Source organism: Mustela putorius, unplaced genomic scaffold, assembly GCF_011764305.1.
Source record: "Mustela putorius furo isolate JIRA1106 unplaced genomic scaffold, ASM1176430v1.1 tig00003987_pilon_pilon_pilon, whole genome shotgun sequence".
In the NCBI taxonomy this organism is placed as follows: domain Eukaryota; kingdom Metazoa; phylum Chordata; class Mammalia; order Carnivora; family Mustelidae; genus Mustela; species Mustela putorius.
Window position 1 is genome coordinate 4,673,634 of NW_025422126.1, and position 12,406 is coordinate 4,686,039.

The 12,406-nt window shown below is 39.4% G+C and overlaps 1 protein-coding gene across 1 annotated transcript in view; it reads right to left on the reverse strand.

Annotated features, from left to right (window-relative positions):
- RAB6A (RAB6A, member RAS oncogene family) overlaps positions 1 to 8,525 on the reverse strand; it is a 116,920-nt gene extending 108,395 nt beyond the window's left edge. The window contains exon 1 of the mRNA XM_013064338.2: positions 8,398 to 8,525. The gene's annotated coding sequence lies outside the window, so the exon portion shown is untranslated. The remainder of the gene's footprint in view (positions 1 to 8,397) is intronic.
- Between the last annotated feature and the right edge of the window lie 3,881 nt (positions 8,526 to 12,406).

Here is a 12,406-nt window from a genome sequence, read left to right on the forward strand (position 1 = left end):
CGGCTGGATTTTGCCCGGTAGGTTGCCATCGTCAGCGCTTCCGGTTTGAACTCCAGCAGAGCTCATCTGTCCTCACCCTATCTAGTGCTTGTCCCTCCCCTTCAAAAGCAGCCCTAGTCAAAGCCCAGCTGTCCCCTCCCTCTCCTTTTAAGATGACTCATCTCCTCATCCCAGCTCTGAGACAAATTGACGGCTCCAGGTGTGGGCTCACACGTTTGAACTTAAAACATTTTTTTTCCTTATTATAAAAATAAAACATAATATAAAAGATTGGGATAAAAATTTTTTAAAAATGACGTATTCCACCAACTAGAATCAATCAAGATTACTCACTATTTGTCATTATTTTTTTTCACTGTGTATTTTTACACAATTGAGACAATGCTGCATAAAGTTATCTGTTGTTTGTTACATACTAAGTATTTTTCTTTGTCATTTTAATTATATGCATAGTATAAACTATTCCATGAATGAATGAACTATAATTTTCGTATTTCCCCCATGGTCATTTAAACATTTGGAATTTGAAGTGAATAGCCAGTTAGAGATGGGGCAGGTAGAGGGGAGCTAGCTAAGAGCTGGCTCTTCCACAACCTTAGCCTCCCTTTTGAGTTGTAACACAGGAGTTAGAAGATTTTAGAGCTTTCAGAGACTCTACAGCCCTAAGTTTCTAGAATATTATAGTCTTGAAAAACTCAGAATCATTTTATCTTGGAGTGGTAAGGATTCTGAAGAAACAAATCCAAACTTTCAGGGAAGATAGAAGTATCCAGAGTTGGAAGGTCCTCTTAGCCAGACTTGAATAATTTATTCACTTGACTGTGCCTTAGTTTCTTCATCTATAGAACAGAAATAACAACCACAGAATTGTTCTTTAACTGGTTACAGTCTATCTAGTGGCAGAATAAAGGAATCCATGGCCATTAGAGATGGAAAGGCTTTAGGAATTTATATGTGTAACTTAGACATATATAGATTACATATTTATATAATTTGTGTATTTATTACATTATATTTCTTTTTTTAATGTTTTAAAGATTTTATTTATTTACTTGACAGAGATCACAAGTAGGCAGAGAGGCAGGCAGAGAGAGGAAGGGAAGCAGGCTTCCTGCCGAGCAGAGAGCTCAATGCAGGGCTTGGTGCAGGGCTTGATCCCAGGACCTTGGGATCACGACCTGAGCTGAAGGCAGAGGCTTTAACCCACTGAGCCACCTGGTGCCCCTACATTATATTTCAATTTCATGTAAATATGTGTGTTTCATATGAATATTATATTTCATATAAATATTTCATGTATATAATACATATATGACTGGGTAAAAGGAAGCTCTTCTAGATAAAGCAGAAATTAGGAGTTTGGGAGGGTAGCCCCATTCACTTGAACTTTTCATTGATCTTGAAGCTTCTATTGCATCACCCTCATTTTATAGATTTGGGTACATGGTTTTGCATACAAATTTGAGGTGTCTAAAATAGAAATGAGGGGCATCTGGGTGGCTCAGTGGATTAAGGCCTCTGCTTTTGGCTCAGGTCATGATCCCAGAGTCCTGGGCCCTCTGCTCAGCAGGGAGCCAGCTTCCCACTCTCTCTCTGCCTGCCTCTCTACCTACTTGTAATCTCTGTCAAATAAATAAATGAAATCTTAAAAAAAAAAAAAAAAAGAAATTACTTGCTCCATGTTACATAATAGTAGTTTTTCATGATCTTTAGAATGGTGCTCTTTCCCTGAACATAAGCTGCTTCCTGAAATGTAGGAGTGTGTATAAAAGGGTGAGATTGCAGGAATAGAAGTATTAAGACCCCAAAGGATAAAGAGGTAACAGACATGAACTGGTCATTCACCAAGGAAATATAATTGGATAACAAAAGATAGGGGAAAGGTTCAACCATACTAAAAAGAAAACAGAATTTACGAACTACTAATTCACAAAAGATTTATTTTTATTGAGATATAACTGCTATATAACATTATGTTAGTTTCAGGTATATAACAATGATTCAGTATATATGTATATATTGTGAAATAATCAGCACAATAAGTTTAGTTAACATCCATCACCACACATAATTATAAATGTTTTTCCTTATGATTAGAACTTTTAAGATACACTCTCTTAGCAACTTCCAAATATACAAACAGTATTATTCACTATAGTTACTGGGTTATATATTACATCCCCAGGACTTATTTATTTTGTAACTAGAAGTTTGTACCTTTTGACCACCTTTACCCGTTTCTTCCATTCCCCTACCCACCCCGGCATCTGGCAACTACCAAACTGTTCTCTGTATTTATGAGGTTTTGGGGGAGATGTTTTGTTTTTTAAGATTCTTTGTTTTAAAAAAAAAAAAAGATCTCTGTATAAGTGAGATCATGTAGTATTTGTCTTTCTCTGATTTCACTGAATAGTCAATCTGTTACCACAAATGATAAGATTTCCTTTTTTAATGGCTGAATAATATTATAATTATATGTAACACACACATATATGTCACATTTTCTTTATTCACAAAGTTTTTTTATATACAATTTTTTAAAAGATTTTATTTATTTATTTGACACAGAGAGCGAGAGAGATCACAAGTAGGCAGAGAGGCAGGCAGAGAGAGAGAGAAGGAAGCAGGCTCCCTGCTGAGCAGAGAGCCCGATGTGGGGCTCAATCGCAGGACCCTGAGATCCTGACATGAGCTGAAGGCAGAGCCTTAACCCACTTAGCCACCCAGGCGCCCCTATATACAATTTCTTCAATTATAATTAGTTTTCATATATATTAATATTCAATGCCTGTGAAGATGTGACAAAAACAGGTTTTGGTACCTCTGAAATGAAGTTTGGCAAAATGCATCAAAAGTCTCGAAACAAATCTCTCTAGAACTAATTCTGCTTTTCATGATAGCTGCTATAGAAAAGTAATCTTAGGGGCGCCTGGGTGGCTCAGTGGGTTAATCCTCTACCTCGGGCTCAGGTCATCTTCTCAGGGTCCTGGGATCAAGCCCCACATTGGGCTCTCTGCTTAGCAGGGAGCCTGCTTCTCCCTCTCTCTCTGCCTGCCTTTCTGCCTACTTGTGATCTCTCTCTGTCAAATAAATAAGTAAAATCTTTAAAAAAAAAAAAAAAAGAAAAGTAATCTTAAATAATGAACATTTAGTCTGCAGTATAGAAAAATATATTGAGGGGCGCCTGGGTGGCTCAGTGGATTAATCCGCTGCCTTTGGCTCAGGTCATGATCTCAGGGTCCTGGGATCAAGCCCCGTATCGGGCTCTCTGCTAAGCGGGGAGCCTGCTTCCCCCTCTGTCTCTGCCTGCCTCTCTGCCTACTTGTGATCTCTCTCTCTGTCAAATAAAATAAATAAAATCTTAAAAAAATATATTGAACAGAGTTATCAGTGCAGTACGAGCAATGGGTATATGAGAAAAGTGGTTAGAATGGCAAATTGGAGATGGATCATGAGAGCAATGAATGCCAAGGTAAGCAATGTGTTGTCAAATTAGAGAGCCATAAGTAGTTAAGGAAGGTTTTACTTTATTTGATTTATTTTATTTTTTAAATCATAATCCCCATAATATGTGCTTCAGGAAGACTGCTTTTGGAAATTAACTAGAATGGGGATTAGGCTAAAGGTTTGATTAGAAGGCCAGCACAGTAGTTCAGGTAGAAGACTGTGAAAGTTGAGGTAAAAATGATAAGGCATTCAAATAAAGACATAGAGAGGTGGGGTACCGGGTGGCTCAGTTGGTTAAGCATAAGGTCATGATCCCTTGTCCTGATATGGAGCCTCCTGCTCAGCGGGGATTTTGCTTGTCCCTCTGCCTACACTCCTTCACCCCCTACTCATATATACTCTCTTTCTCAAATAAATAAATAAAATCTTTTTTTAAAAAGACATTGAGAGGTTAGTTGGAGAAGATGAAAGTTAGAAATTCCTATTTCAGTAGGTCAAGAAGGTAGTACTCTCTTCTGGGGAATTTATTTCAAAATCTGCCTCCACATCATGATCTTATAAAGTCTGCACTTGTGTCTCCTAATCCCAAGATGCCAAGCAGGAACATTACATTAGAGGCTATGAGTAGCTTGGTAGAGTGAAATTATGAAATTATGTTTTTTCTGTCTTTTTTCCCCCAGTATACATTTGATATCTGGGTCTTGGATAGCAGCAACACAAAGGATTCTTCCTACACCATAAGAAAAGTTTTTCTAATGTCAAGTAATGGTGCAAGCTGTAGAAGGGAGTGGCGGAGGATAGCCTCCCAGGTGTCCAAGTATCCCAGTGTCCCTGTGTTGGAGGAGCTTTGTAGAGCAGGTACTTTCCCAATACCCCTGTGCTAGAGGCTGGGTGGAGCAATCTGAACACAGGTTCTGGGCTTATGGAAAGATTGACTGAGTTGCACACCTAGCTGCCTGGTAAGTGGTTCTTTGTAACCTCCCTTCTAACAGCCTTCTGTGATCTCACTAACCACTTGAGCTTCCCTCTTGCAGCCTCTTTCATCATTCTTTCTCCCTTTCTCCAGGGTTAGGCAATCCCTACTCTCTGGGCCCAACCCTGCACAAGCAGAAATTCCTGGTAAAGTATGGACTGTGGAGTCAGTATCATCCCTTTCTGGCTTTCTTTTGGTAGCCAGCTCTCTTTCACCTCTGGCCTTTTATCTTTTTTTTCTTGTAAGTATGATTTTCTTTGTACCAAAACGATACCATAAAATAGAAGCAGAAAAGTTCTACTGAAGCTAAAATAGTTTTCAATTGAAGGTAACTTAGTGCATATATTTTTACCTTAGCGATAAACCAGAACTATTTGGCACCTTTGGGAAACTTTTTATGACAGGATACCATAGAATTATTACTTTAAGGGAAGTTTAATCTGAGATCAAACATATTCTTCAAAAGGACCTCCCTTTGTTCTCACTTCTTCCCTAAGGCTTTCTCTGATGTGGTTGTGCTGTGGACTGGATCAGTTTTTTGTTTTTTTTTTTTTTGAAAGCTTTTATAGAAGGTTGACTTGTAAAAATACAGCCAGAAAGGTAAAGTTCCTCCAGGCTTTTTTTGATGGTGCAAGATCTTGGAGAAATCTAAACTTCATAATTACCTCTAAGAACTTTTAAATACTCTTTCATTAATTATTTCATTCTATATTTATTGGAGCCTCGTGTTCTATGACCTGTGCCAATTTTTTGGAATACAAAGAAAAATAAAGAATATTCCTGTAAGCATACGCTGCTCAGGACTATGTATAAGATGAAGTTGGGGCACTTAGCTGGCTCAGTAGGTAGAGCACATAACTCTTGATCTCAGGGTTGTGTATAGAGACTACTTAAAAATTAAAAAAAAAAAAAATCTTACGGGGTGCCTGGTTGGATCAGTTGGTTAAGTGTCTTCCTTTGGCTAAGGTCATGAGCTCAGGGTCCTGGAATGAGCCCAGCATCAGGCTCTCTGCTTTGCAGAGAGCCTGCTTCTCCCCAATCTCTCTGCCTGCCTCTCTGCCTACTTGTGATCTGTCAAATAAAAAAATAAAATTTTGAGGTGCCTGGGTGACTCAGTGGGTTAAAGCCTCTGCCTTCAGCTCGGATCATGATCTCAGGGTCCTGGGATCGAGCCCCGCATTGGGCTCTCTGCTCGGTGGCAAGCCTGCTTCCTCCCTCTCTCTTTGCCTGCCTCTCTGCCTACTTGTGATCTCTCTGTCAAATAAATAAATAAAATACTTTAAAAAAAAACTTTAAAAAGTTTTAAAACCTTAAAAAAAATGAAGAGAATATTGAAAAACATCTGTCTGAAGCAGGGAGGGGAAAATTACAAGGTTTGAGTGCCTTTAGTTTCCATTCTTATCTGGAAAAAGACTGACTTCACTGTTAGTTTCTCTGTAAAGTTGCTTGTGGCCGAAATTCATGTGTACTGTGTAAATGCCAGATCACCAGGTGTTAGTTTGAGATTTAGGATTGGCCATAGGAGGATCTCAGAGCCTCTAATTTGCTTTAGTGTTGTTGACTATCAGACGGAACATCCAGAGCTAGAAATATACATTACCGTTTTTTGCCCTGTGCAAGTTGTTTAAGCTTAGGCAAGCCACCTATCTTCTTCCCTTTGGTTTTATCTATAAAGTGAGAAAACTTACCTAATGTAACTTTGTTAAAATTGCATAATGTTCATGTAAGTCGTCTGAGAAGTACAAAACAATAAACACAGTAATATCTGTGGTCCATCTTTGAAGTGAAAGAAATTACTCCTTTAAAAATGCTCACAATCTAGTGGGCAAGATATACAAGTGAGCAAATAGTTATGATACCCTGTATTGAGGGCATGAAAAGGGGGCTGTGTAAGCACAGTGGAGGGACCACAGAGACCACACTATTTCTGTGAAGTGGATGCAAGGAGCTAAATATAAAAGGTAATATTTGACTTGTGTCTTGAAAGAGAAGTTGGGATTTTCCAGGTGAGTAAGTAAAGAAAGGTCATTTCAGCAGAAAGAAATGAGGTACAAAGGCAGGGAGAAATGAAGATATGATGGACTATGTCATGATTAAAGAATTATAGAAGTTTGTTTTGACTGGGACTAATATTTGTATTGAAAAGAGTGGGAAATGAAGCTGGATAGGTAGGTAGGAGTAGAGAGTAAATATCTCAGTATATTTTTTTAAAGATTTTCTCATTGTTAGTCTTTTGTTGTTGTTGTTGTGTTTATTTATTTTAAGTAATCTCAACACCCAATGGGGCTCAAGCCCACAACCCTGCGATCAAGAGTTTCATGCTCCAAAAAAAAAAAAAAAAAAAAAAAGAGTTTCATGCTCCTCTGACAGCCAGCCAGGCGCCCCTCAGTGGTTTTATTCAGGAGTTTGGACTTGATCCTATAGGCTACTATAGGGAGCCACTAGCCACATATGGCTATTTAAAATAAAATTTAAATTTAAATTAAATTAAAATCCAGTTCCTAGATTGTGCTAGTCTCATTTCAGTTCAAGTGCTCAAACATCACACGCTGTTAGTAGCTACCATATTGGACAGAGCAGATATAGAACATTTCCGTATTTGTAGAAAGTTCTGTTGGACACTATCACTATAGTCAGTGTGGGGGGAGCATTAAATGTTCTTGGGCAGGGAAGTGACATGGTTATATTTGTATTTAGAAATATTACTCTCATGGCAGCATTAAGAATGTTTTGGAGGGAGGGAGAGAGGGATTTGTCAACCTTTTTTTTAAAAAAGATTTTATTTATTTGACAGACAGAGACCACAAGTAGGCAGAGAGGCAGGCAGAGAGAGAGAGAGGAGGAAGCAGGCTCCCTGCAGAACAGAGAGCCCGATGCGGGGCTCGATCCCAGGACCCCTGGGATCATGACCTGAGCCGAAAGCAGAGGCTTTAACCCACTGAGCCACCCAGGCGCCCCTTTGTCAACCATTTTTAAAGTGAAATGATCACAATTTACTATTTACAATTTACTATTCAGTTCTCTTTTCCTTAGCCCTCTCTTCTAATATCCACTCATCATGAAGGCAAAACTACACAGAATGTAAACACAAAGGATTTGCTTCAGGCAGCCTTTACAGGTGGCATTCAAATGCTCTGCACTTTTTCTTCTATTTCTCCCACTGGGGAGGTCAGGAGGGATTTGGGGCAGCCTCAGTCTATTTCTAGGATGATGGCCCAAGGGCCTTCCAGGAAGTAAAGAGAGGGGCAGCTTCCAGCAACCTGGCTTGGAGAATGGGAAACCGGCATATCTGCCACCTATTTATAGGACCCCTCTCATATTATAACTCAAAATGTTCTTTACTATGCACATCTAATCAGTCCTAATCATTTAACCAAATCTTGCCTATTATACCTCCTTAACATTGATTCTTCTTTATCTCTATCAGGCCCTTAACTTGGGCCTTCCTCTTTCTCACTTAAATGAGTCCCCTGGTCGTCTACGTAGACTCCCGGGCTCCATTCTCTCCTCCACTATTCTACTCCTTACAGGTTCCTCACTGATCAAAACTTCCCCAACCCTATGGTCTGGAATTTAACACTTTGACTCTATTCTGCCTCTCTGGTCTCTTTTCTCACCACTTTTTTTTTTTCTATATATATACACATTTCAGTCAAACTTGAAGTCCCTCAAACATTCACTAGTCTCTCTTTCTCAGTATCACGCAGTGAGTAAATGGCAGAAGCAGGGTTGGCTCTGAGCCCATATTCTCTACACATTCTCCCATCCTTATATGTCTACTGTGCCACTAATGGATGTGAGACAATGCCATCGTAGAGGTAGGAGACAAAAGAGAAAGAATAGGAAGCTTTCAGTTCAGTTCACCAGATGCATATTACCATGGGCCTCAATTTGATCTTAGAGATAAAAAGACGAATAGGCTTCCTCTTGGGAAGCCCATAAAAAAGGATAAAGCAAGAAAACAGGGGCCTTGGTACCTGGAAGGTGGCCTTGTTGAGCTGTTTTGATTTCTTCATGGAAGGCTTAGTTTTTAATGGCTGGAGATAAAATATGCCAGAGAAACTACGGAATAATGGATATACAAGGATTTCTGGCCACATCTGTAAGAAAGTGTCTTTCTGGGAAGCTCAGTAAGCTCATCTTCCTTTATAACACATGACATCATTGGCAAAGCTTGGCAACAATAATATCCATTATGACACATTAAAGGATATTGCTATGGTGTCTTTACATCTACATATGCTGATTTCACCTCCCTTTTGGGTCCTAGATTCCTGACCTTTTAAAGTATTCTAGTTGCTTGAGAATCCTTGTGCTTTGCTAATTGTCCTTTTCTTCCTTCTTACCCCTCTTTCCCTCAGATTTCTCCCTCTTTAGAGCGTATAAACAACACAAAGATAGGTTTGTATCTTACATTACAGGTTGCATTTACCTGGTTGCATAGGTTGCATTTACCTGGACTAGGCAAGGAAGGAAACTCCCTGGCCTAGCCAGTCTGCCCTTTTGGAAACCTATTGTTGCAGTTCTGTGCAACAGACGGAGCACAGGCACTGTAATCAGACAGGTCATCATTTGCAGTGTGGCTTATGTTAACTAGGTAACTTCTTCCAGCCTCTGTTCCTCATCTATGAAATGAGTGATTCTCAACTTCACACAGTTATTGGGGAGGTTTGAATGAAATTCTATACCTGAAAGGATCTGACCTGACACAAACTAGGATCTCAACAGACTTTTTTTTTTTCTATTTAAAAAAAATAATAATAAAAATTCACTTCTAAAATCTCAACAGCTTTCAGATACCCATGCAAGCAAAGTCTAGTCACTGTGTTGGAGGTATGAAATGTCTGTTATTTGTCTAGGCAGAATTAATTGCTGTCTCTTTGTTGTCTCAATACTTTGCACACAATTCTGCCATTTCATCTACTATACTATGTGTTCGTTATTTGTTAGTATCTCTTTCCCATATTTCATTGTGAGTTCCTCAAGGACTAAGATCCTATCTGATAAATCAGTTTATTTCAGTGGATAGCAGAGGACATGGAGATCTGTCTTCTAACCTTGATATAAAAGCTGATGGATTGGGGCGCCTGGGTGGCTCAGTGGGTTGAGCCGCTGCCTTCAGCTCAGGTCATGATCTTAGGGTCCTGGGATCGAGTCCCGCATCGGGCTCTCTGCTCAGCGGGGGGCCTGCTTCTCTCTCTCTCTCTCTCTCTCTGCCTGCCTCTCCATCTACTTGTGATCTCTCTCTGTCAAATAAATAAATAAAATCTTAAAAAAAAAAAAAGCTGATGGAGGGGCACATGGCTGACTCAGTAGGTAGAGCATGCGACTCTTGATCTTGGGGTTGTGAGTTTGAGCCCAACATTGGGTATAGAGATTACTAAAAGAAGTAAGTAAACTTAAAAAAAAAAACAGTGATTGACTCTAAGTGAGCCTCTCCAACATTCAGTTGCCTCAAAATAACTGATAATAACTACTTTCTATTGAGTGGCCACCATGCACAATGCATTATGCTAAGAGCATCACTTAATCCTGAGTTTGTCTTTTTAGATAATCTCTTAACAACTCTTAACAACCCCCACAGGGTTAAGGACTACCTTTGGGGGACATAGATTTTCCTACATATTCCTTTGTAGCACCTTGGAATTTCATCATAGGAAAAATAGATTTAAAAAAAAGTAGGATAATGGCTTTAAAAAAAAGCAATTTATTCATTTCTGAGAGAGAGCAGGGGAGGGGCAGAGGGAGAGGGAGCATCTCCAGCCGACTCTTCACCAAGCAAGGAGCCTGATGCCTGCTGATCTCACAACCCCAAGATCATGACTCAAGCTGAAATCAAGCCTCAGCTTACTGAGCCACCCACCGAGGCACACAAATAGGATATGAGATCCTGACAGGGTTTCTGACAATAAAGCAAACTCCCTATCACCTGAAGCCCCATTTATATTTACCAGGTTTTACGTCTTTGCCTTGCTAAGAACAACAATAATAACATCAAAACAGTGGAGCAATAATAATAATGCCAACAATAAAAACAACTGCAGATTTGTTATTTCACTTGATGTTGACTTTATGTGACCAGGTACTCCTTTCATACACAAAGTTTATGTGTCTATCTCTGTAATTAGAATTCATTATTGCTTTTTTTTTAAAAGATTTTATTTATTTATTTGACACAGAGAGATCACAAGTAGGCAGAGAGAGAGGAGGAAGCAGGCTCCCTGCTGAGCAGAGAGCCCGATGCGGGACTCGATCCCAGGACCCTGAGATCATGATCTGAGCCAAAGGCAGAGGCTTTAACCCACTGAGCCACCCAGGTGCCCTCATCATTGCTTTCTAATTATTTGTTTATGACTTAGCTTCCCTACTGATCTCTATCAGCTGCCTAAAAATTGTATATATTTGAGGCATACAATATGATGATTTGATATACATCTACATAGTGAAAAGATTACTTACAGTCAAGCTAGTTAATATATCATTTCCTCATATAGTTGTCTTTTGTGACGAGAGCACCTAAATTTATTCTCTTAGCATATTTTCATTATTCCATACAGTATTATTAGTTGTAGCCATCATGCTTTGATCTCTAAGATTAATTAATTCTGAATAACTGGAACTCTGTACCCTTTGACCAACACTTCCCCATTCTTCTCTCAATTCCTGCTCAAATGCCTGGTAACCACCAATCTGTACCCTGCTTCAGTGAGTCCCAACTATTTTATTTTGTTTAAAAAATTTTTAAAAATATTTTATTTATTTATTTGACAGAGAGAGAGCACAAGCAGGGGGAATGACAGGGAGAGGGAGAAGCAAGGGTCCCTGCTGAACAAGGAGCCAGATGCAGGATTCGATCCTAGGACCCTGGGACCATGACCTGAGTGGAAGGCATATGCTTAACTGTCTGAGCCACCCAGGCATCCCTCTGTGACATTTTATAACTTCAATTTGTATCTCTCTCTCTTTTTTAAAAAGATTTTATTTATTTGACAGAAATCACAAGTAGATGGAGAGGCAGGCAGAGAGAGAGAGAGGGAAGCAGGCTCCCTGCTGAGCAGAGAGCCCGATGCGGGACTCGATCCCAGGGCCCTGAGATCATGACCTGAGATGAAGGCAGCGGTTTAACCCACTGAGCCACCCAGGCGCCCATCAATTTGTATCTCTTAATCCCCTTCACCTATTTCGCCTATCCCCACCCATCTTCCCTCTGGACCATCAATTTGTTCTTCAAATTTAAGAGTCTGTTTTGATTTTTAGAGACCACAGATAAGTAAAATCATATGGTATTTGTTTTTCTCTTTCCAACTAATTTAACTTAGCATAATATCCTCTAGGTCCATCTGCGTGTGGCAAATGCCTTTGCCCATTTTAAAATCAAGTTACTTGTTTTCTTGCTATTGAGTTGAATTCCTTATATACTTTGGATATTAACCCCTTAAAAGATGTATGGTTTGCAACTGTTTTCTTCCATTCTGTAGGCTGTCTCTTCACTCTGTTGTTTCCTTTGCTGCACAGAAGCTCTTTAGTTTGATGAAATTCTCTATGAGCCGCTTAAGGGCAGGGACTACGTATTATTCATCTCTGTATTCCCAAGATTTAATCAAAGGACTGGCACAAAGTCATGCTAAGTAAATGGATAATGTGTGTAAAGTAAGTAATTGAAAGTGCAGTGACATTAGTATCGCATATAGAAGGGGTGTTTAAGAGGGAAAACACTGCATCAAGCAGACTGAGTTTGAAATTCAACTGCTTCAGTTGGTTGGCCCCAGACAAGTCTCTTAACCTCTCGGAATATCTTTATATGTAAACCCAACTGATAATATTTCTCTAGCAGGCTTGTGAGGGATAAATTACAGGTTGCTCTGAGATAATGCATTGCAAGTAATGGTGAGTCAATAGAAAGTAGTTGTTACCAATTATTATGAGACAATTGAATGTCAGAAAAGCTCACTTAGGGTCAATCAGCTTTTAAGTCAAGGTTAGAAG